Source organism: Cydia pomonella, unplaced genomic scaffold, assembly GCF_033807575.1.
Source record: "Cydia pomonella isolate Wapato2018A unplaced genomic scaffold, ilCydPomo1 PGA_scaffold_30, whole genome shotgun sequence".
Taxonomy (NCBI): domain Eukaryota; kingdom Metazoa; phylum Arthropoda; class Insecta; order Lepidoptera; family Tortricidae; genus Cydia; species Cydia pomonella.
In genome coordinates this window covers 802-28,022 of record NW_026907865.1, presented here as the reverse complement: position 1 = coordinate 28,022, position 27,221 = coordinate 802, and the positions used below count along the sequence as shown (strand labels likewise).

Below are 27,221 nucleotides of genomic sequence, written 5' to 3'. Positions count from 1 at the left end.
TTAATGCTGTAACACAAATCGGCGGGCTTTTATGCCGGTTTATTCTAAATAAAGGTTCCTTAAATCTAGATGTCCTAGGCTAGGTACGACGCGGGGGATGCTTCTAATTTATAGCAACGGGATTACGGGACGGCGCGGACCCTAAGCTACTCGCGAGTTTTGGGATCGGTATCCCCTAAGAGTGAAGGGGCGGTTTTGACGGGAGCGAGATAGTATAGGGGTGGATACCCCGGGTGCCTTCACGCGTCTGTAAACACGCCGGCACAACCGGGATAAGGAATCGGGAAGGGGTACGTACTCCAGGTGCCTTCACGCGTCTGAAAACGCGCCGGCTCGACTGGGCTACGGGGTCAGGAAGGGTACGTACTCCAGGTGCCTTAACGCGTCTGTAAACACGCCGGCTCAACTGGCCTACGGGAATCAGGAAGGGTAGGGTGGCTAGGGACCGGGAGCCTTAACGCGTCTGAAAACACGCCGGCTCGTACCGGGAGAGCAGCGGTCCTCACAGCGGAAGGCTGTGAGAGCGACTGCCTGCTATCTAGGCGACCGCGCTGGCTTTTATAGTGCGCGGCTCGCGGGGCGCGGGCGGGGGCAGCGACTCTCAGTCGCTCGGCGGCCGGCATGCGGCGCGATGGGTAGCTCGGGACAGATCACGCGGCGGTGGCGTGGTATTGTGATGCGTGGCTGCGCGCGCCATCACAGACTTTAATTAGGTAGGTACTGATTATGCAAATTTGCCTATTTGTTTAACTCGCGTTTCATCCCTTGGTTAACAATTTACTATACTTTAAGCTCCAGTTTAGCTTATTGTGACGGAAGAGTAACTACGGAACCCTACACTGAGCATGGCCCGACATGCTCTTGGCCGGTTTTTTTTACAGAACATTTCGTCATGTTTGACAGTTGTCGTGTCGACCGCCGAAATGAGACTGGGAGCAAAACTCGTGCTCGAGCCGTTCGAGCATTACTTTTGTGGGGCCATTTTTTCCGGCTGATAGTGAATCCAGTTAATTATACTTACATCAATGATACAATTTAAGATACCTACCTCTGGAAATGGTATTTGAAATACTAGATAGGTATCTTCTAAATACTTTTTAAGATAAAATACTTTTTGAAACAAAACTCCGTTTTAAACCGACATATCACGCTTTACGCAGTCTATTATGGGTTAAAGCGGAGCAATGGCGTCCTACGTTGCGCTAGCCTAATCAGCACTGTCGCTGTCGCCACTGTCCAAGCGTTTTTGTTTGAGTAGCGTGGTCTCAGATCATAAGCGCGGTGATATTAGGAAGTTGAGCTATCTCCAGTACACTTTCGTTGGTACCCAGTAACCCTGTCTTTCCACGTTATGTTTATGTTTAGTATACCATACGTACCTACTCACTACGTACCTAGGCAGCGCACGTGGCAGGTGTAAATTCCGTCTTTGTTCCTGGGGGCCTACCGCGAAAATCGAAATTCGCAAAATGCGGGGATCTTTCTCTTTTTATATAGCGTACGACGTCCAGTTTTCAGCCCCCTACAAGAGTATGCTCAAGACACAAGTTTGGTAGACAGTCATTTTAGTCTTTTTCGTAAAGTGTTTGTTATTCCATACTCTTGCACATGGCTACGTCCAAGAGTATGGAAAGAGCAAGGGCTCTTCGACAGGCTTCTTATGATGATTTGATGAAGTATTCAGTATTCACCGCCATTATGGACAAAATTCAGCTGCGACCCAGTTACACTTGAGGGCCTACCGTGCGGGCGCTAGGGCGCGTTCGTGTTGCCTCCCTGTCACACTTAAGAAAGAACTAACAAGTGCGACAGAGTGGCAACACGTCGAACGTGGTTCGCGGTAGGCTCTCTGGTATACTAATAACTCTTAAGTTAGAAATAGGTCTTTTTTACCTTTTATTTTACATACGGTTTTTACGTAGTAGTCCCCTATTACGGTAGGTACGTGGAAGGTACCCTAAAAAGGGCAGCCAAATTAAGCCTACCAAAAATAAACGAAGTATTAACACGTTGGCTGCCCACCATACTTCACCGAAAGTGTTCCTCCCACGCCCCATACAATTTTCGTGTTCCCAGCATCGGACTATTACTGAGGTTAATAAAGATGTAAGTAACAAGCTTTCGATTCCACCGGTGATGGTCATAGCGACACAGCCAGAGAGCTGGCCAGAGAAGATTACGTGATCCCACCGGTGATGTTTATGGCAGCCAACGTGTTAAAGATTAGCCTTCCTGGCTTTGCAGTGGTAATCTACATTAGGCTATATTGGTGGGCATATAAGTGAAACATCGACATAGGTACAACGCCTTGTAATATATTTATAATAAATATGAAATACATAGTTATTAAGTAAATTTTATGTAATGACACATACATTTATACAAATTTATAATAAAATCATTTCTCATTGGTTCCTCATTTTCTACATAATTAGGCGTAGGCCGCTGTCTTTTTAATTCCATTGTATGAAATCCAAAATCAACAATAATCTTTTCATCACACTTGCTCGAAAAAGATCTTATTTCATGCAGGTGTGCTGAAGGACAAAGGCCTACTTTGTTGCCGCGGGATTTATGGATTGTGAAAAAAAAAGCTATAACTCCCTAGGGAGTTATTAATATATAATAAAATTGGCAATTTTTGGACATGATTATTTTAATTTTTTCTGAGACGTTTTTGCTATTTTTTTTACCAAAATAAGAATGTAACTTAATGACTTATATGTTCTAGAAACCTATAAAGCACTAAAAGTGTGTTTAAATGTTGATCTCTTTCTTAAATTTATTTTAAAATGTTGCATTTTTAGAAAATGATTATTTCTGGAGATGTTGATTAATATTTTTAGGCATCTCTTTTATTTGCCGGTGTAAAGTCGAACAGCGTAAAACCAGAATTATTAATCTTGGAATAATAATCATTCTAGGCCAAATCGAAAATCATACAATTTCCTTCCTACAAAAATCGCATTTGGCAGTTGACATAGAATAGAGTACGAGCTCCAAACGTCCTGCAGTGCCGTTCTATCTACTATTATTGGGCTCAAATCAAAAGTGTATTAAAAGAGAAGAATGAAACAGCCAAAAAACATTAACATGTCCAGCAGGTGACGGGGTGATGCAGGCAAATATGAAAAACGGGTCCGTAAAAAGCTGCCACTGAATGCGCTAGGAACAAGCTGCCTATCACTCCTACAGAACAAATAAAAAAAAGTGACAATTATCTAAATTAAAAGTCGCTTTTTATTGTAGTTATTCTAAAAACCTTAATTTGTTCTCAACTGCATCAGTTTTTTTTTCATTTGAAGTTTACAGTTTTTTTTCGGTACACTCCTTATACGAGTATATCGTAATGTACTAATTTTGATCTACGATTATATTATGACTTATACCAATTCCATTTGAGAACTATTGACATGCACAAAAGGTTTACATTTGCTCCATGGGAAGCTGTTGGAGGAAAGAAAATTATGAAACTCATGAACTTTCCTTTTTCATATTTTACTGACAGGTGAATAGGTTTTAAAAATATAGTGCAATTTCCTTTACCAACGTATTTTCACGCAAACGTACGAACGTGTCATGCTTTTTCGGTCATTCAGTACAATAAGTATTGAGGTTGACTGAAGTAGCATGACGAATAGCAACGTTTCCGAGAAAATACGAAAAATAAATAAACAAGTATTAAAGGGATATTCTTACACAAATTGAATAATTCCCACATAGAAAACTTCCATGACTCAGCTACAAATATCTGTACTCATCACTAAAATAAATTCCGTTACCGCGAGATTCGAACCCAGGATCATCGGCTTCATAAGCAGGATCACTACCTACTAGGCCAGAGTGGTCGTCAAAATGGTAAAGGATTATGCACTACACCTGTAATCTACCCCGTGAACTTGAGGAATACCTTGGGCAACAAGATTAGTATTATATCTATCATTTTTTAGCGACGTCATGCACGCCTTTATAACTATTCGCATCTTCCCCTGCAACTGGCGAGAGACACGAAGACGCGCGCGTCCGGCGCCGGCGACCCAGCAGACTCATTCTGGCTGCCTGTATCAGCTCCTGAAATTTGAGATTTATTTTCATTAGAAACGTTGTTTAAAGTGATTTTATCTGTGCAACGTGAACTTTAATTTACTTTCATAACTATACATTACAATTGACTAATATGTATCACTATAGGTGAGCGTCAGGATGGCGGGTTGAGCTATGAAATCTTGTCATTGTACCTACCGCACTAAAAGTATGCAGTTATATTGCACATTCAGTGTACCTCTGTAAACCTTTAATAGAATAAATAAATATTATAGGGACATTCTTACACAAATTGACTAAGTCCCACGGTAAGCCAAGCAGGCTTGTGTTATGGGTACTCAGACAATGAAATCAGTACATCTATTCCTAAAACGACCTAGGCTTAAAAAAGGGTACGAAACCACATACAATGGATTTCGGATATAATATAACGACGATGAAGGGACCACCGAAATTTCGTCGTTATAATCGTAAGTAGTAATAGCCAAAGGTAAAGAGATACAAACATATATATATATATATATATATATATATATATATATATATTTATATTTATATTTTCGTTCATGTCGTCTCAGATATGGGTGAATATGGTATCGATGCATTCAGTGTAATGCCCTGAACACATTGACATATATCTAAGGACGGGCCTTAATGGTAAGAATGGGTTCAGTAAAGCGGTGTCACGCACACGAATTCGAGCCCATCGTACAGTCTACCGCCAGAACGCCAATTGTTGATGAGTTCGCATCACATGCGCGATTGGTCGCGACTAGTTGCGTTAGACTGCAGGATTGGCTCGTGAGTGACACCACTAAACTAGCACCATTCTTAGTGCCCGTAAGGCCCGTCCTTAGTTATATTGCGTCACTTCATTTTTCAGATATAATTTTATATTAACCATGTAGTTTCCCTATTGTACAGATAGCATCGCACACATTTAAGAGTAACTATTTTGATTAAAACTGTGGAAACCAATTTCCGCCCACTTCCGCTTACTGGTTACCTGCGTGCGGCGACCGCTGCGCTCTTCATTCTTTATTTGTGCGTGGTAGCGTCCACACCTCGGTCTAGTTGCCGAACACTTCGGCACAAGACCACATTTTTTATAACGATCTTCGTTGCCTACTATGGTGTTAGCTGTGAGATTTCATTGAATTCGTTGTGCAATATACATATATTTGTTTTTAAAATCGTTGTGCAATCCTTCAACTTGAAGGACATACATACATCCTGGAGGTTAGTCGAGAACTAACACGATGGAAAAAATCATCCTGGAGGTTGGTCGTGAACCAACACGAAGGAAAGTCTGTTCGTATTTCGAACACCGATTTCGCCCGGGGGTTGGTCGTGAACCAACACGAAGGTATAAGATCGGATAACGCACAACGAAACAAAGGCATAAAAAATCATCCTGGGGGTTGGTCGTGAACCAACACGAAGGAAAGTCTGTTCGTATTTCGAACACCGATTTCGCCCGGCGCGGCGATTGGTCGTGAACCAAAAGATCGGATAATGCACAACGCACAACGAAACAAAGGGCCTAGACATTCATATTGGTGCATTTTTCATAATACCCATATATTTTGTGGGAAATTTATTGCCTTAAAAATGGGAATAATGTTGTGTTATAAAGCCGAGGGAGGCTTTCTTTTTATTTGGTTTTAGACGGCCCAACACTTAAAATATATCCAAATTTTACTCACACCTAACCCATAGTACGGTATTAAATGAAAAAAGAAGTATGAATCCCCGCCCATAGGTTGAATGTAAATCAACAAGCGACTCACAAATGTTGTATTTAACACAATAGTACATTGTTTTTATACTACACTACCCAGATAAATAAAATATTAATACATTGGGTAGGTATAACTTGTCTCTAAAAGTGGGAATTGCTACGTGTACCTACATCACGTCACAGTATTATTTAAAGTATATTCTTTCTGACGTACAATATTTAAACTCTTATATGTCATAAAAGACCTGTAATGGATTTGAAAGCAATTTCTAAACTTAATCTTGATAAAATATCTTGTTAATATGTATAGTGGTGCCCTGACAGTGCATACTTTTTGGTGTCGATTTTTAAATCATTATGATATGCAGAAACATTCATAAATCGAACTATAAAAATATGGCTACGTACGTCAATAATGTTATGGGCAACTTTGGTTTACTCCTATATTAAATCGCATAAAAAAGAGTCGACCAAATGAATACTTATATCAAAATATACCTATTTATAATATCAGTTTTAAGAATCTTTATTTCTCAAAATAAGATATAACAAAACTTGATATAAATGAGTAATTGTCATGGTCGCTTATTGGCGATGCCAGTAAGTACTTATTATCTGTTTGAAAATTAGATTTTTTCTTAAAGTTATACCGGATAATTAATTCAATTGAATCATTGAATTATAATAAGTACACTTACTTCAATTGAATTAGAGGAAGACGAGTTTTTTCATCACAATTTACTAGAACAATTTGCAAGAGCTCAGTGTCAAGCACCACTAGAGTACCATCCATCTGAGTTAATCAGGATATGGTTTTCTCTTCATTTTGGCGAGTTGCACATATTAAGATATTTTGTTCGCATCTCTCACAGACATTGAGTGTTTATTTTTATGGTTGTAAATAATCGGTAACTAGGTAAATACCTATTCATATATTTATTTAATTGTATTAAAACAACAAGACGATTACCCTCTGATTATCCTTTAAAGGATTACCCCTCAGATTACTACTTAAATAACTAAATAATTAATTAGGTAATAGAAATCGTATAAAATAAATAAATAAATGTATGGTTCAACTCTCATGTGTCTGTCGCGGTACTCTTTCAGCCATTGCGATGGTACTATGCAATACGTTCACTAGACTTAAAACACGCAAAACGGTTATGCAATATGTTTTTGCTAAGTTTGAAATATATGTACATATACATTTAGTATCTGTAATCTAATTATACTACTGTATAATTAATATAGTCATTCATAAAATTAAGACCGAATCACTAAATATAATATTTGTTTTCTAAACTCGCAATACAACCACAGTAGCAATACATTTTTTTATTTTATTATGCCAGTTATTCTATAAGTGTATTTTTTATACATTATAAAAATATACAACATTACGTCTATGTCTTTCGTTACCGACAGAGCGAATATTTGGATAAAATAAAAATAGAGGGCATTTGAGATTTGATGCTTAATTAATACGTGAAAAACTATGGATTGTTATCGTGGTTGATTGCTGTGCTAGTTTAGTTTGCGCTGAGAGAATAGCAGCTACAGCACCGATATTTGTGCAAATATGGTCAATCGTGTCATGCTGTCATTAATATTTAATAAAAGAAAAAAGGTCATCTTATTTATCTTTATTCGAATGAAAAGACTTGTCACATGGAGTCATGTACATATGTTTATTAAGCTAATTACTGATCATGTATGTTGTACGCTGACTTTACCTACTCAGGTTTAACTGGTTATTATTAACTTAGCACCGTAATACGAGTAGCTCGAATATACATTAGGTATATAAAATTAAATATATTCCGATGTCATTAATGGGCCTTGGCCCTTGCCCTATTTATTATATGCAATATGAGCGTAATAATAGAACATTTCTTTGGGTAAATTATAATGTTATATAAGAAATAACTTCGAAAGTTGAGTAGTAGTTATAGTAGCCTTATAAATTTATTTTTTCATATCTTAACCGAAAGCATATGGATTTATGCACGTTCATATATTTCTTATATTTCAAGAACATGATGGATTTTTGCATTTGACAAAATCCAAAATATATTTCTTCTTGAATAGATCAGAGATTTTAATGCATTTTAATGACGTTAGACACGTTTTGGAGAAAAAAAAAAAAAAAACTATTATTTTTAAATTAAAAATCTTAAAACGCGCTAGGCCGCGTGAGTCTTTGTATCTACAAAGACTCGTTGTGTCACTATTCGTTCAGCAGGAGCTGCTGTAAGCCGACATGCGTGTGCATGAGCCTAATAACTGAATTTTCTCATTGTCGCCATCTGCTCAATGAATACAACGTATCCTACCCTGTCTGGAGGTAACGCTGGGTTGTATCGTTGACATAAATTACGTCTTATTTTAGTTATTATTACTCTTAGACGAGTCTGAAGTTGATATCAATAGCAGTACCGCCTGTCTTCTTTAATTCCGTATCGCGGACAAGGATCGCTAGTGAACTTTCATACATTCATAAATTGACGTTTTATGAATTAATTCTACTTTTTGAAATCGAATTAAACTGAATGTAAAGTAGACCACAAAGTGTATAGAATCTTAGTGAATTATGTTTCATTGTGAACAACAAATTGAAACGGGATTATTAGGCTTTGTTTTGATATCCTAAAAGGTGTATTAAAATATACATATATATATATATATATGTATCATGTGTACATACCTAATATGTACTTTTTATTTTGAACCTACATACCTAAACTTTCTTTGTGCTTTTAAACAAGGCTTCATAACTCAATTGCCACAGTATACTTGTGTACACATATTATGTCCTGAACTTGGTCTGCAGTCTACGCAGGTGGGCTACTCTGCGTTCGATACAGTGATAATAACTTCAATTACTTGATGGCTTAAAACACAACCCATTACACAGTTGTTCGCTAAAGCATTGATTTAATTTTGGTTCAGTTTCATTTACCATACTTCTGGATTTCTTTAGCAGTCAATTAAAATAGTATCATGTGTTTTCATAAAAAAGGATCATCAGATCGTTTTCTTTTATTGTAGAATTGGTTAAAGTTAAACGACTGAAATACGATTTTAAATAATATAACTCAAAACATCAAAATATGGTATATTTGGGACACTAACTTAATACAACTGATGAAAATAAATCTCTAGAAATTGAAAATAAATAAATTCTGATCAAAATAAATCTTTAGCACCTGAAAATAAATAAATTCTAGCCATATATAGATGGCGATTAACTTATAATCTAATAATTTGAAACATTAAACTATAATATGAATATCTCATACCAAGGATACTTTATATGAGTAACGGCCTAACTGTAAATACAGTAGTTCAGATAAATAAAAAATAAATAAAAATACTAAATATTTCGGTTTATCACCATGGTTAACATTAACAAATAATTTTCACCCGAATGACTTATTTTACTTCGGACTAAGATAGATATATGTTTTTAGTGTCTCACTATGATGTTTTTTAATAATATATTTCTAATGTTAGTACGGCGTATACGTAAAGTACAGTAAATAAAATAAAATCCTGCGGTCATTGGCATGGCATATAAATTGGGAAGTTTTTTTCTCTCTTTGGGACGTCCCGGCGTCCATGTGCTAGTTAGGAGGAACGTCTTAACTTAAACCAGATACTCAGACAGCCAAAGCTTTCGGCTTATTTCAACCAAAACTTATATCTCTAAACATCTACATGGTTAATATAAAATTATATCTGAAAAATGAAGTGACGAAATATAATTGATGATCAAACGAACTTCTTGAAGTGAAGTTCGATCGATATTATATGAGTCACTTCATTTGAAGATATAATATAAGGTCCCACCCACCCTAGAGCCCTGATATAAGTTTTGGTTCCTGCCTTCTCTAAAAATAATGAAGAGCGCAGCGGTCGCCGCACGCAGGTAACCAGTAAGCGGAAGTGGGCGGAAATTGGTTTCCACAGTTTTAATCAAAATAGTTACTCTTAAATGTGTGCGATGCTATCTGTTCAATAGGGAAACTACATGGTTAATATAAAATTATATCTTCAAATGAAGTGACTCATATAATATCGATCGAACTTCACTTCAAGAAGTTCGTTTGATCATCAAATATATGTCAATGCCTGAACACAAATATACGAGATGACAAGCGCGAAGTGGTGGGGGTAGTTGCTGTGACGTCATAAAGTCGGCAGTACAAACTTTTATTTTATTTTCCTTTAAGCATACCATGTGAGGTACCAAATAAAAGGGCTTTGTGATTAGATAACAAATATATAACATACTGTAACTTTTTCAATACTTGCTCTAACAAATTAGTTGAAAACTTTCAACAATTTTGGCCATTTGGCGTAGACATTAGCTGAGCCACTTTCCCTTTCAATTAGTTTGTAAGCATTATTGTGTACTTTTATTATGTACCTATGTTTAAACTTTTTGAATAAACGTCTTTATTATTTTTATTATTAGGGTGTCTTTCGACGAGAGATGTGCTATGCTATGTTTTCAATCATACATTTGAAACGTAGCTGCAGCTGGAGCTGCGTTTCAAATGTATGATAACATAGCATAGCAAGTATAGCACATCTCTGGTCGAAAGGCACCCTTAATCTCTTTATTTATTTTAGGTCTTAGGTTAGACATTTTATAATATGATTATACATAAAAGTAAAATACAAAAAAACCATACAAAAAGAATACAAAAATACATATAAACACATTATAAAAAACTTAACCTAGGGTGCCGCCAGTAGCGGGGCAGGGCCCAAGCTGCCGGTGCTCATGGCCGCAGAGAGAGGAACCGCCGGACTATCCGCGCCGTGTCCAAGATCATCGCCTTCTGCATCTGACCCTTGATACAACCACCTAGCGAGAGTCTCTCAAGGTGTTGATCGAGACTCTTTGCTATGTGACTGTTAATATCCTCTTTATAATGATAAAAAATAATTAACCAGATTTATCAAAAATATTAATAATAAACTGCAACACAAAAAACCCGACTGTTCACATATATTTTTGAAAGAACATTTCACTAGGTAACTTTCATTTGGTACCCATATTGCTATGGTAAGACCCCCCCCCCGGTTTTTCATTAGCGGGCGCCATTTTGAAAATGTATATAGCCTGTCACTACCAAAATTCTGACGAATTCAACCAGAACTCATATGTCAAAAACCGTCCAGCCGTTTGAGCTGTAGGGCGTGCCAAATAAATAGACATAATTATAGACATACTCGCGCTCGAAAGACGTTACCCTCTTTCTGATGCAGTCGGGTAAAAATACTATTTTGTTACTGAAAACATATTTTTACCCGACTGTGTCAGGAGGAGGGTAATGTTTTACGAGCGTGGGTATGTATATAATAACCCCTACCACTTTCGCGGTTGTCATCTCATATATTTGTGTTCAGGGAATTACACTGAATGTATCAATACCATATTCACTCATATCTGAGACAACATGAGTGAAAATCGATTTCCAGAAGACTTTTTGTTTGCTGGCAGGCGTCCATAGGCTATGGTGACTGCTTACCATCAGGTGGGCCGTATGCTTGTTTGCCACCGATGTGGTATATAAAAAAAACCTGCATTTGTTTTGAGTCTATATCTCATTTCACGGAGAGGTACACAGGTTTCTATAAAATGTACACTGAAGTACAAAGAAGGTTTAACATGTTTATAAATATTTTATTGAAATTGCTGACATCCACCTGCCATTTGACACTCACCAGTGTTGACCTCAGCATTGTTTTTTAAGATTAGAATTTTTCGAACCTACAAATTATTTTAATTGAGGTAATCTAAAAAACCTCAAACTGAGGAAATCTGAAAAAAGCGGACTATAATTATTTAAATTAATTAAGGTACATGTGTGGAAGACTGCCTGTCAGGTAACAATGTTGTTACATGACCATTGTAAATTTATCATATCATGCATTATAATTAGAGAATATATATTTTCTGAAAGTGTTATGTTTCTTTGTATTAAGGGGATCCACCAACATATGCATCCTTTTGTAGTTTTGCTCTTAAGATTGAGTTTTTGATGGTGTATGACCCATTGACCAATGACCCAGTCCCTGTTTTTCAGATAAACAGCTGTCTTAATGGACTCACCCTAATATATTTTGCAGAAACCTGCACCTTGTAGCATACACCTTGCTTTCTCAGCCAATCTCCATATAACCAAGATATTCTATTGAACAAATGGCCCATGTCACTGCTGGATTCAATCTGTGCTCTTCATAATCTACATACTGCTGTATTTCCCTCATGTAGTCTGCAAAAAAAATTAAGTGAGTGTGGGGTAAAACCAAAGCCTGCTAACTTTGACAGCAACAAGTCATTATCAACCAGATCTAGTGTCTTTAAAGTCAAAGTAACCATTATCAGTTTGACTCCTGCTACCCACTATACATATTATCTGCACTACGTGACTAAGAAGATTGCTGGCCGAACTTCTTGTCGTTCGAAAGTCGAGACCCTCTGCCTTATCTCCTGATCCACCTATCAGTACTGGTTATCACTCAAGTAATTTTATAAATTTCTAGGAATACTTTTAGCTTGAAACAGAGGTGCAATAGCGGCTCCGCCAGCACAATTCTACAGTCCTTAAATACGCACGAGGGAATACCATCCGGACCAGAAGATTTTTTTGGCTTGAAGTTGTTGAAGGGCTCGTCGCACGTCTTGTATATCTAGCCTGTCATAACCTGAACCCCTACAGCGCTCTTCTCGGTGCCCGCTGCGACTATTGCGGGCTGCGGCGCTTACCTCCAACTTTCCACACCTTCACACTGTATACAGAGTGAAAAAACCTAGCAAATTCACTACTTGTTTACCGGACAAAGGTTCCATTAAACAGTGTTGCCAGCGCATAACTCCAATTTCGGACGGTGTGTAATCTGAAAAGGGACGGTTTTTATGACAATGGGACGAAAACGAACTTGGAATATTTTATCATAGTGTATCTCAATATATGTTTAAAACAAATGTGTATTACTGAATTTGTATGTGTGTTAAAGTGTGATACTTATGATTTTATGCATTTGTAGATGTGCAGAGCCATAGATGGTAGGATCCTACAGATGTGCTATACGCGTGCGTCCGTGAGGGACAGAACATACGCAACACAGCAAGATGATTGGTCGGATATGGTGGGCAACAAATAATCCGACTAATCATCTTGCTCAATTTAAAGTGGGGAATTTAAAAAATTGTGAGAATGTGCCAAGGACAAACAATAATATCGCTTTTTTCATACATTTTTATTAAAAACGAAAACAATATTAAATATAGACCATATTTAATGTTGTTTACGTTTTTTTTTTCTCAGATTTTGATTTAAGTTTTTGGATATATAGAGTTCCGTTATCTGTACAACTCGAGCGCCACCGTGTCCTCAAAAATATTCTAGCGAAAACGTATAGAATTTCCGTAAATAAAAGGAAAATTACATACATATTTTTTGTCCTTAATTGAGATTTCGTGTTTATTCTGATCAGAATGGGAAGCCTAAACCTACCAATTTTCATATCAATCGAAACCTGAGAAAAAAATAAAAACTGACACATTTACTTACTCATTATATAAACGTACCTAGTTTCGATGGCGCTATTTGGGCTATGTATTTGATTCAGGAGGCCTACCGCGAACCACGTTCGACGTGTTGCCTCTCTGTCGCACTTGTAAATTCGTACGTAAGTCTGATAGGGAGGTAACCCTCAGATACTATTAGTTAACTTTGTTTTCTCGCAAAATAATCTAGATATGTTCCTCTGAGATAATGTCACAGATTATCACCTCCTCTGTAAGACTAAAAGTTTATATTCCCAATGCAAACTACATAATGAAATTATAGCAGTTGTACCCAAATAATTACGAAGAAATAGACAATTATTTATTTTAATACTTACACAAATACAATAGGATTCACCACGTTACCGAAATTTGCCGTTTCTTTGACCGACCGATCAAATGGTTGTAGGAGAGTTTCTATACTTTCAACTGAATGAACGCTTTAAAACAAAATAATTTTGGAAAACTTTAAACTTAAGAACGCTCCAAGGAATAAGGGCTCTTAAGTACCTAGATCACAGTGTTTATCTTTGACTCTCACTAAAAGTTTTAGTCGCTTTTCAAGTTTACAGTCCTCGACGTTACCACAGATAATGACTATAACAAAACAAACTAAAACTAAACTAAGGCGAGATGTAGATTAGATACAAACGCGGAAACTATTTTTGTTACGTAAGTTACATTTCTTATGTTGGTACACTTGTCAAACACTATAGGCTACTACAAAGTGAGATATGAAGCTTTATAAAACTATATATAAGCGAATGCTACACATTCGATATTCGCCGTGGATGGAAGATATTTATCGACCATGTAGCAAAGTAAATTGTCATTCGTCACTTTGAAATTAATTATTCTAGGCACTTGATGCCCAAAAGGGACGGTAGCTTGGAAGGGGCGGGAAAGGGACGGTGTGGCATTAAAAGGGACGGAAAACCGTCCCTTTTAGGACGATCTGGCAACGCTGCCATTAAATAATATTTTTTCCGTACCTCTACTGTTTCTTTTAGAGTTCATATAGTTCCAAAACGATTTAGGTTCTCTTGCCATATGATTTCATGCATACATTACAAGTATTAGAGCTCTTGAAAACCATACATTAAAAATAAAAAAATGATAACAAAGCGTAATGTAAACCAACAAGTGTCAACACTGTCAATATCATTGAAAGATGTCGCTAGAAAAAACCGATTATTTTTAAACTGTCAAGAGCTCATGTCAGAACGTCCCTACTAATTTTGACAGCTGTCTTAAAAAAAAAAATGTCTGGTTTTTGGCTTCCAATTATTGGGATGTACATTATTGGGTCGAGCAACCCGTACCAATAATGCGCAGCCCGATAATTGAAAGCCAAGGGACTCAGATTAGTGGACGCGAATTATAGGGTCGTACATTATTGCCCTGTGAAAAGAGTGGCTTCGTATTATCGCCCCGGACCAAACTTGCACAGCCCGAGAATGCTCAACCCAGGAATGTACAGCCCAATAATTGGCGTCCATGATGGACGCCAATTATTGGTCTGTACATTCCTGGGTTGTGCATTATTTGGCTGTGCATTAGAGGCTCCCGTCACGCGCCGCCTTCATTGACCACCGTCGTAATCAATATGGCCGCCGGCAAAATGCCTTCACGTTCCGCCAGAGTGAATTGATAGCAACTTCACTCTCGTCTGTGTAAACGTCACTTTAGTTTGCAGTGTTAAATCTAGATGGCGCCACGTTGGGGGCGCCGTCAAATAAGTAACTTCACTCGTGCTTAATTTAGTTTGCCGCGAAAGTCAACCAAACCAAACATTTCACAACAATAATAAACAGTAAATACGTTTTTGTTCGTCAAATTCAAACTCGCAAGCGAATTATCATTTAGCCGCATCCTTATAGGTAAAATACTAAAAACATTGTAAGCTCTATGGTAACGCATTACAGTTTTAAATCGATTGCAGGTGCAAAAATCCGTGATCGTATCAATTTAATGAAATTTGCAATAACTCAAATGCGACTGCTACGACCGGCCGAGCGGACCGATCCGAAGTGTTCCGAAAGCATTGCGGAATGAGAGCGAGCGAGCAGTGAGTGCGGGTGCGAGCGTGATAGCAAAGTAATGATAGCATGGCAAACAAACATCACACATCACACCATCACGTCTCATTGCTCATTATACACCGTGTTTTTATTGAATTTCGTTAACTTCGGGGTATCGGTAAGTACGTTTAAGAAAACTAAATGGCATAGTTAATTTTCAAAAAAAAAATTTTTTTTTGTTTTTTTTTTACTATTTTTATTTTTATAAAAAGTAATTAAATGTTGCATATAGCGTTGTTGTAACACGGGCATTACATTTAACTCAACCAAACATTTGAAAACTGTGACATATCAATGTCATTTCGAACGTCGATCGTCCGAGATAGTACTTACGTTTAGTAGCAAATGTATGAACTCGCACTAAACACTAATCAATAAGTAAACAGGCCCTAAGGCAAGTGTACACGCTCGTAAGGGCCTTATAAGATAAAAATTAATGATTGATTATCTCCGAAATGGAGTTAATTAGAATATCGGTGTCTTTGAGAAAGTTACTTAATTTAAGCTCAGGAATGCACCCTCAAAATTAACGCAAATCAAAAAAAACACGGTGTACATTACGCGGATTGTACTTGAACGGACCTTTCGTACCGACTACCGGCGCGTCAATCTATATTGATGCTTTACGAGTTTACGCGCGCTTCGGCCAGTCATGTGCTCGAGTGATGTTTGAAGTAATGCTTGGTTTCTCGGAGTGATGCGTAATGCAACATTACGCGTTTGAGTGATATCTCATTTGTGATGTTACGCGCATTACTTACACATGTCTAATGTTGACCACTTCTTTAGAATAATTTTGTGTGTCACATTAGAGTGTTTCTTAATGCAGACAAGAATTGCTGATGGAGTCGCCATTGGCGGGTAATAAATAAAATAAGTAATAATAAATAAAAAGCCTTTTATTTCTGGATAACAATATGAAGTATTTGTACATAATCTAATATAAATTTATAGCCGAAGATTCCAGTCGGATCTTGTTGATCTCATACGATCCTAATTCGGGCATCTTCGGGCCTGGCCGGAGGTGTTGGCCAAATTGTAAATAGAAGCTTAGCGAAAGCTTTGATACTCGAACACTGAAACAAACGCGCGTACCCAGTAGCGTAGTTGGTCATGTTAAACTCATCAAGGGTGGCTGTTAAAATAATAGAATTTTATTTTCGTGGCGCCAAAACGATGTCGTGTATCTGAGCCCCGTATATAGATGAAATAAATGAAGTACCTACCTGAATGTTTGTGCAGTGTGTGAACATATCGACGGCCCGTTGGTCAAAATTCTCAATCTCCCACGACGCCACTTCCTTCATACAGCTCCGACACAAACGAGATGTATCCATTTTGTTAGTTTAAATATTGTAATAAGGAGATTAAATATCGTGTTATTATTTGCTTGTTATTGTGTATTTCGGTGACATTAAAACGTAAACTCCTCCCCAATCTAGAACGTAGTTATATGCTCTTTGCCCCAATCAATGGCGCTTTATTGTGATTATATTCTCTTTGGTTGGGCGCTTTACATTCGAATGCGACCAGCGAGCCGAGCCGAGCCACGAGCCGCGAATGTAAGCCGCGGTCAAACGTCACCGATAATCGCATGCGATTTTAAATTTAAATTCATTGATGCATTTGAACGAACGATCAAATTCGTTTCTCGTACTTAGCCAGCAATTATCTAAAATTGCATACCAATTGTTATTGTAGCAAGGTCTGTAGAAGCCATAATTATTGTGTATTTAAAATTAAAAATATCGACTTTATTTTATTTCTTTAGAGCATTATAGTAAATATAGTGCTAGTATAATATGAGTAAATAGTGGAAACAGCAAAAATGCCGAACGGGCTTCCGGTGGCCTACCGCGCAAACCGAAATTGGCCTATTGCGGGGATCTTTCTCTTTTACTCTCACTTAGACGTATTTAGACTGACAGAGAAAAATGCCCCCAAACTTCGATTTTGCGGTGTTCGTGGTAGGCCCGCCGATCAGATGCATTCAGAATCCAAGGGTTCCGTAGCCAAATGGCAAAAAACGGAACCCTTATAGATTCGTCATGTCCGTCTGTCTGTCCGATTCTGTCACAGCCACTTTTTTCCGAAACTATAAAAGATATACTGTTCAAACTTGGTAAGTAGATGTATTCTATGAACCGCATTATGATGTTTACACAAAAATAGAAAAAAAACAATAAATTTTGGGGGTTCCCCATACATAGAACTGAAACTCAAAAAATCTTTTTTTATCAAACCCATACGTGTGGGGTATCTATGGATAGGTCTTTAAAAATGATATTGAGGTTTCTAATATCAATTTTTACTAAACTGAATAGTTTGCGCGAGAGACACTTCCAAAGTGGTAAAAAGTGTGTCCCCCCCCCCCCCGTAACTTCTAAAATAACAGAATGAAAAATCAAAAAAAATATATGATATACATTGCCATGCAAACTTCCACCGAAAATTGGTTCGAACGAGATCTAGTAAGTAGTTTTTTTTTAATACGTCATAAAAATTAAAAAAAATTTTTTTTTTTTTCATCAAACCCATACGTGTGGGGTATCTCAGGATAGGTCTTCAAAAATGATGTTTAGGTTTCTAATATCATTTTTTACTAAACTGAATAGTTTGCGCGAGAGACACTTCCAAAGTGAAAAAAAGTGTCCCCCCCCCCTGTAACTTCTAAAATAACGGAATGAAAAATCTAAAAAAAATATATGATATACATTACCATGCAAACTTCCAACGAAAATTGGTTTGAACCAGATCTAGTAAGTAGTTTTTTTAATACGTCATAAATGGTACGGAACCCTTCATGGGCGAGTCCGACTCGCACTTGGCCGCTTTTTTTAATGTTTTTATTTTTATAGTCGTAAAATATGCATCATAGATAAAAAATAAAAGAAAATATCTGTTAATTAATGAGATAACGCCATCGAGAGTCACTAGGTAGTATTTTTATTTGGGTATATCAATAAAATTATGATATTATACTGATACGAGAATGTACTGTAAACACTAGTGTTTACAGTATTCAATTAAAGATAAATAAGTAACTTCACTCGTGCTTAATTTAGTTTGCCGCGAAAGTCAACCAAACCAAACATTTCACAACAATAATAAACAGTAAATACGTTTTTGTTCGTCAAATTCAAACTCGCAAGCGAATTATCATTTAGCCGCATCCTTATAGGTAAAATACTAAAAACATTGTAAGCTCTATGGTAACGCATTACAGTTTTAAATCGATTGCAGGTGCAAAAATCCGTTATCGTATCAATTTAATGAAATTTGCAATAACTCAAATGCGACTGCTACGACCGGCCGAGCGGACCGATCCGAAGTGTTCCGAAAGCATTGCGGAATGAGAGCGAGCGAGCAGTGAGTGCGGGTGCGAGCGGGATAGCAAAGTAATGATAGCATGGCAAACAAACATCACACATCACACCATCACGTCTCATTGCTCATTATACATTACGCGGATTGTACTTGAACGGACCTTTCGTACCGACTACCGGCGCGTCAATCTATATTGATGCTTTACGAGTTTACGCGCGCTTCGGCCAGTCATGTGCTCGAGTGATGTTTGAAGTAATGCTTGGTTTCTCGGAGTGATGCGTAATGCAACATTACGCGTTTGAGTGATATCTCATTTGTGATGTTACGCGCATTACTTACACATGTCTAATGTTGACCACTTCTTTAGAATAATTTTGTGTGTCACATTAGAGTGTTTCTTAATGCAGACAAGAATTGCTGATGGAGTCGCCATTGGCGGGTAATAAATAAAATAAGTAATAATAAATAAAAAGCCTTTTATTTCTGGATAACAATATGAAGTATTTGTACATAATCTTAATCTTAATATATATATAAAATGCTAATGTGCGTAAGTAAAGACACGGTTTTCTCTATCACCACTATTTCCAATCAACTTCCTGTTGGGGTGGTAAATACCCCTTGGTCTCCCGGTGGGAGTAAGGGAGTTTGGTCGCGGTGGGTGGAAGTGGGTGGTTGTGGGTGGCTAAAATGTGAAAAAATATATATCTGTCCTTTTCTAACTCATGGGAACTTTTGGAAAGTTCTAAAAATTTCTGGAATTTCTGGAATAATCTAGAAAACTCCAGAATGTGTACAACTGTAACAATCGATCTAGAATGTTCCAGAAAGTTCTAGAAATTTCTGGAATGATCTAGAAAGTTCCAAATTGTGTGCGACTGCTAAAATCGACCTAGAATGTTCCAGAAAGTTCTAAAAATTTCTAGAATGATCTAGAAAGTTCCCAAATTGTGTGTGACTGTAACAATCGATCTAGAATGTTCCAGAAAGTTCTAAAAATTTCTAGAATGATCTAAAAAGTTCCAAAATTGTGTGTGACTGCTAAAATCGATCTAGAATGTTCCAGAAAGTTCTAAAAAATTCTAGAATGATCTAGAAAGTTCCCAAATTGTGTGTGACTGCTAAAATCGATCTAGAATGTTCCAAAAAGTTCTAAAAATTTCTAGAATGATCTAAAAAGTTCCAAAATTATGTGTGACTGCTAAAATCGATCTAGAATGTTCCAGAAAGTTCTAAAAATTTCTAGAATGATCTAAAAAGTTCCAAAATTGTGTGTGACTGCTAAAATCGATCTAGAATGTTCCAGAAAGTTCTAAAAATTTCTGGAATGATCTAAAAAGTTCCAAAATTGTGTGTGACTGCTAGAATCGATCTAGAATGTTCCAGAAAGTTCTAAAAATTTCTGGAATGATCTAGAAAGTTCTAGAAATGTTTGGAAATATCTAGAAAGATTCAAAATTGTTTGCAAGTGTAAAAATCGATATGGAATGCTCTAGATAGTTCTAGAAATGACTAGAATAATCTAGAAGCTTCTAGAAAGTTCCGAAATGTGTGCAACTATTGAAATTAATCCTGACGATCCAGATCGTAATTAAGTACCTCGGAATGTTCTAGAGTTTTCTCATACTAGAAATTTCGATTTCCAACGGTATATAAACCGAAAATCAGTGACTTTTTGTCAGTTGAACCGTGTTTACAGTCGCGAAAAGATCAATTGAAGCCAAGAGTGAACAGTGATTACATAAATTGAAGTGATTTGAACAAATGAAAAAGTAAAAACTATTTGACTATTCTAGAGTGTTCTGATACTAGAAATTTCGATTTCCAACGGTATATAAACCGAAAATCAGTGACTTTTTGTCAGTTGAACCGTGTTTACAGTCGCGAAAAGATCAATTGAAGCCAAGAGTGAACAGTGATTACATAAATTGAAGTGATTTGAACAAATGAAAAAGTAAAAACTATTTGACTATTCTAGAGTGTTCTGATACTAGAAATTTCGATTTCCAACGGTATATAAACCGAAAATCAGTGACTTTTTGTCAGTTGAACCGTGTTTACAGTCGCGAAAAGATCAATTGAAGCAAGAGTGAACAGTGATTACATAAATTGAAGTGATTTGAACAAATGAAAAAGTAAAAACTATTTGACTATTCTAGAGTGTTCTGATACTAGAAATTTCGATTTTCAACGGTATATAAACCGAAAGTGAGTAACTTTTCGTTAGTTTTATCATTGTAACAACCAAGATATTCGTTTTGATTAATTTTATTACTTTTTTTATATTTACAATGCCAAGGCGAAAAAAAGTATTTACAAAACCCAAAGTGGTTTCAAAAAGAAGAAAAATAGCACGTCAAAATGAAACAGAAGAACAAAAAGAAAAACGTGTTTTAAACATTCGTAAAGGAGTAAAAAGAATTAGAGAAAATTTAACCGAAGAGGAAAGAGCACGTATTAATGAAGAAACCAGATGTCGAGTAAGATCACTCAGAAATCGTCAATCTGCTGATCAACGTGAACTGGAAAATACCAAAAAAAAAGAAAGAATGGCTACTTTACGCCAACGACGAGCTGCTTCATGTAAAGTTGGAAGTTTAGAACTTCAGGCTTTCCATTATGATTGCAAAAAACAATACAGTGAACATCCAAATATTGTCATCGGAAAAATGGATACGATATGCGAGTATTGTCATGCCCGGAAATTTAAAGGCGAAACTGCTGGTATATGCTGCTCGAGTGGTAAAGTCAATTTACCAGCACTAGATGTACCACCACCTCAATTACTCGCATATATGACTGGAGAAACACCAGATTCCAATCATTTTCTACAAAATATACGTCGATACAACTGTTGTTTTCAAATGACTTCATTTGGAGCTTCATTAATATGTCAGGAAGAAAATTTCAGCCCGGTTTTTAAGGTTCAAGGCCAAATTTATCACCGATTAGGCTCTCTTTTGCCGATGTCTAATGAATCTCCAAAATTTCTTCAATATACTTTGTTGGTAACGATGAACTTGAAACAGACCAACGTTGCTCTAACTTTCAGGGACTGCAACGAGATATTATTCAAAATTACAACGTCTACTTCATAATCATAATCAACTAATCAATGTGTTCAAGACTTCTCTAGACCAAATGGCTGCAGATAATTATAAGATCGTCATTCGAGCAGATAAAAGACCAGCCGGTCAACACGAACGAAGGTTTAATGCACCTCAAACGAACGAAGTTGCCGTAGTCATTGTTGATAACGAATGTAGTCGTCGTGATATTATTATTCAACGTCGAAGTAATAAATTGCAACGTATTGCTGAAACACATCGTAGTTATGATGCGCTACAATATCCGCTAATTTTTTGGCAAGGTGAGGATGGTTATCATTTCAATATTCAACAAATCAATCCAGCTACAGGTGTCGAAACTAACAAAAAAGTATCAGCTATGCAATTCTATGCTTATCGAATTATGACTAGAAATGGTGAATATAACCATATTTTAAACTGTCGGCAGCTATTTCAGCAGTTTATTGTAGACATGTATGCTAAAATTGAAACGGAAAGATTAGATTTTATTCGCCATAATCAACGAAAGTTGCGTTCGGATGAATACATCCATTTGAAAGATGCAATGATAAATGATGGAAACGTCGATAACATGGGAAAATTGGTCATCTTGCCATCGACATTCACTGGAAGTCCACGTCACATGCATGAATATGCTCAAGATGCAATAACTTATGTTAGGAAACACGGCAGACCAGATTTATTTATAACATTCACATGTAATTCTTCATGGATGGAAATCAAAGAAGAATTACAATATGGTCAGACGGCCAGCGATCGACATGATATTGTTGCCCGAGTTTTCCGTCAAAAACAAATTAAATTTATAGACGCCATTGTGAAAAATCAAATATTTGGTGTTGTTATCTGCTGGATGTTTTCAATTGAATGGCAGAAACGAGGATTGCCACATTCACACAACTTAATTTGGCTCCAAAATAAAATTCAACCGAATCAAATAGATGATATCATCAAAGCTGAATTTCCAAACCCGGAAGAAGATTCTGATCTTTATAGTATAATCGTAAAAAACATGGTTCATGGCCCGTGTGGTGAGCTAAATAGAAATTCTCCGTGTATGAAAGATGGAAAATGTACGAAACGTTATCCAAAGCCATTTTTGAACGAAACAGTTACAGGCGAAGACGGATATCCTAAATATAGACGTCGATCACCAGAACAAGGCGGATTTACAGCTAAAATTAAAATACGAGGTAATGCAGAAATTCAAGTTAATAATCAATGGGTAGTACCATATAATCCACTTTTATCTAAAATGTTCAATGCCCATATCAATGTTGAATACTGCAGTTCTGTTAAATCTATAAAATATGTATGCAAATATATTAACAAAGGCAGTGATATGGCTGTTTTTACGTTAACCAATGAAAACCAGCATGATGAAATAGTACAGTATCAAATGGGTCGTTACATTAATACCAACGAAGCAATTGGCGAATTTTAAGTTTTCCAATACACGATCGAGATCCACCGGTTCAACATTTATCCGTCCACCTAGAAAATGGACAACGTGTGTTTTTTACAACAGAAACAGCACAAAAAGTTGCGACGGAACCACCAACTCGAACAACTTTAACAGCATTTTTTGAATTATGCCAGAAAGACCAATTTGCTAAGACTTTACTTTACTCAGAAGTACCCAGCTATTATACATGGGATACAACAAGTAAACAATTTAATCCTCGAAAACGTGGAATGCAAGTAGAAGGACATGATGGAGTGTTCAAGAGTAACACAATAGGACGAGTCTACACAGTGCATCCAAAAAACGCTGAATGTTTCTATCTACGCTTATTACTTCACACTATTCGTGGTCCAACGTGTTTTGAAGACCTAAAAACTGTCAATGGTTACATTTGTGAGACATATCGTGAAGCATGTCAAAGATTGGGTCTACTAGAAAACGATAATCATTGGGAGTTAGCTATGAATGAAGCAGCCCAAACGGCAACAGCAAGTCAAATTCGTGAGCTATTTGCAATCATATTAACTACATGTAATCCTTCTAATCCAAATCGACTATGGCTTAAATATCGAGAATATATGAGCGATGACATCTTGGCTGATTTACGACAGCAAAATCCGGACTTAGAAATTAATTTTAATGAAGAAATTTTTAACAAAGCTTTGATATTGATAGAAGATAAATGTTTAGCAATTTCTAACCAAACGTTAATACAACTAGGTGTTCAATCTCCTAAACGAAATCATTTGGATGTTATGAACAGTGAATTTTTAAGAGAAACAAATTATAATATCGACGAATTGAGGCTTTACATCCAACACAACAAACCCTTATTAATTGAGAGTCAAAAACAAGCTTACGACATAATAATGGATTATTATAAAAATCAGCGAAGTGGTATAATATTTTTAGACGCACCTGGTGGCACCGGGAAAACATTTTTGATAAATTTAATTCTAGCTGAAATCCGTGCAAATAAAGAAATCGTTCTCGCCCTAGCATCATCTGGAATAGCGGCAACACTTATGGATGGTGGACGAACGGCACAATTCTGGTTTAAAATTACCATTAGATGTAGCTAACTACGAATTCCCCGGTATGTGACATCACAAAATCATCGGCACGTGGACAAATATTAAAACAGTGCAAAGCCATTATATGGGATGAAAGCACAATGGCTCATAGAAAATCCCTAGAAGCCACTAAACAGAACACTTCAAGATTTACGCGACAACACGAATATAATGGGAGGTGTATTGTTAATACTATCAGGCGATTTCCGTCAAACGCTACCTGTCATTCCGAAATCAACGCCGGCAGATGAAATTAACGCTTGCCTGAAGAAGTCGTTCATATGGGAACAGGTAAAAATAATTAAATTAACAACAAATATGAGAGCACAGATTTCAGGAGATGAAAAGGCCCAAGAATTTGCTGAAAAACTTTTACAAATAGGAGAGGGCACTTATCCAATAGACGAAAATACTGGCCAAATCACACTAACTAATGAGTTATGTAATGCTGTTGAAACACCGGAACAACTTATAAATGAAGTGTATCCAAGTATTGCTGAAAATTATACTAATTCAGAATGGTTACGGGAGCGCATTATTCTAGCCACGAAAAACGACATTGTCAATAGCATCAACAACATCATCCCAGGAAATGATTCCGGGAGAAAGAAAAAAGCTGCAAAACCCGGCGTTGCTCGGGTTAAAATAAATCGCATGTTTAATGGTATAAAAAATATTTGAGGATGCATTTTTTAACGTAGATAATATAGATTTCTATCTTAGATATTGAAAGACTTAGTCGACCATTAAATATGCGGTGTATAGAAAGTATATTTAATTAATTAACTAATTAACTAATTGAAATAATCATAAGTTAGAATAAAAAACACCTTAGTAAATGGAAATTTATGTTTTATTCACACAATTATTTACATATGATATTCTACATACTACATATATGATAAATACATTAACATATTACACGTTATATTATACATTTACATTTTGTTTAATTTTTCTATAATACTTGCTTATAGACTACATTTATTGTTTTATTGCCCGGGCTGTAGATGAACAAATTTCGAGGTGATCCTGCTCGTGAGCATGCAACGTATAATTGACCATGTGCAAAGCATGGTTCCATTAAGTCAACGCCACAGTATTTGAATGTTTGGCCCTGTGCTTTGTTGATGGTCATACTGTAAGCCAACTTCACCGGGAATTGTAAACGTTTAAACGTAAAGGGCAATCCATTTGATATTAAAGGTATTCGTGGTATAAATACTATTTGTCCTTTTTCTTTACCAGTCATTATACTGGCTTCGATGATGTTATTTTGTAGCTGTTTAATACAGAGTCTCGTACCATTACACAATTTTGGCGAGTTCAGATTTCGTAATAGAATAATTGGTGAACCAACTTTCAATTTAAGGCAGTGCAATGGCATTCCTGGAACATTTAGTGAATTCAAAAATTCAGAAGGAAAATTTACGCTTTCTTGTTCATCAGTCATTGTATCGATTGAGTTGTAGATTTTCTCTTCTCCCGGAATCATTTCCTGGATGATGTTGTTGATGCTATTGACAATGTCGTTTTTCGTGGCTAGAATAATGCGCTCCCGTAACCATTCTGAATTAGTATAATTTTCAGCAATACTTGGATACACTTCATTTATAAGTTGTTCCGGTGTTTCAACAGCATTACATAACTCATTAGTTAGTGTGATTTGGCCAGTATTTTCGTCTATTGGATAAGTGCCCTCTCCTATTTGTAAAAGTTTTTCAGCAAATTCTTGGGCCTTTTCATCTCCTGAAATCTGTGCTCTCATATTTGTTGTTAATTTAATTATTTTTACCTGTTCCCATATGAACGACTTCTTCAGGCAAGCGTTAATTTCATCTGCCGGCGTTGATTTCGGAATGACAGGTAGCGTTTGACGGAAATCGCCTGATAGTATTAACAATACACCTCCCATTATATTCGTGTTGTCGCGTAAATCTTGAATTGTTCTGTTTAGTGCTTCTAGGGATTTCTATGAGCCATTGTGCTTTCATCCCATATAATGGCTTTGCACTGTTTTAATATTTGTCCACGTGCCGATGATTTTGTGATGTCACATACCGGGAATTCGTAGTTAGCTACATCTAATGGTAATTTTAAACCAGAATGTGCCGTTCGTCCACCATCCATAAGTGTTGCCGCTATTCCAGATGATGCTAGGGCGAGAACGATTTCTTTATTTGCACGGATTTCAGCTAGAATTAAATTTATCAAAAATGTTTTCCCGGTGCCACCAGGTGCGTCTAAAAATATTATACCACTTCGCTGATTTTTATAATAATCCATTATTATGTCGTAAGCTTGTTTTTGACTCTCAATTAATAAGGGTTGTTGTGTTGGATGTAAAGCCTCAATTCGTCGATATTATAATTTGTTTCTCTTAAAAATTCACTGTTCATAACATCCAAATGATTTCGTTTAGGAGATTGAACACCTAGTTGTATTAACGTTTGGTTAGAAATTGCTAAACATTTATCTTCTATCAATATCAAAGCTTTGTTAAAAATTTCTTCATTAAAATTAATTTCTAAGTCCGGATTTTGCTGTCGTAAATCAGCCAAGATGTCATCGCTCATATATTCTCGATATTTAAGCCATAGTCGATTTGGATTAGAAGGATTACATGTAGTTAATATGATTGCAAATAGCTCACGAATTTGACTTGCTGTTGCCGTTTGGGCTGCTTCATTCATAGCTAACTCCCAATGATTATCGTTTTCTAGTAGACCCAATCTTTGACATGCTTCACGATATGTCTCACAAATGTAACCATTGACAGTTTTTAGGTCTTCAAAACACGTTGGACCACGAAT

At 36.5% G+C, this 27,221-nt stretch overlaps 1 long non-coding RNA gene across 2 annotated transcripts; it reads right to left on the bottom strand.

Annotated features, from left to right (window-relative positions):
• Positions 1-12,662, bottom strand: LOC133533985 (uncharacterized). Of its 2 annotated transcripts, none has more exons than XR_009801953.1 (3): positions 12,420-12,662; positions 11,913-12,075; positions 1-4,071 (listed from the first exon to the last, which is right to left on the bottom strand). It is a non-coding gene; the product is annotated as an uncharacterized LOC133533985 (long non-coding RNA). The 2 variants fall into 2 exon arrangements; XR_009801954.1 differs by having other exon boundaries at positions 12,430-12,662.
• Positions 12,663-27,221: the final 14,559 nt, after the last annotated feature.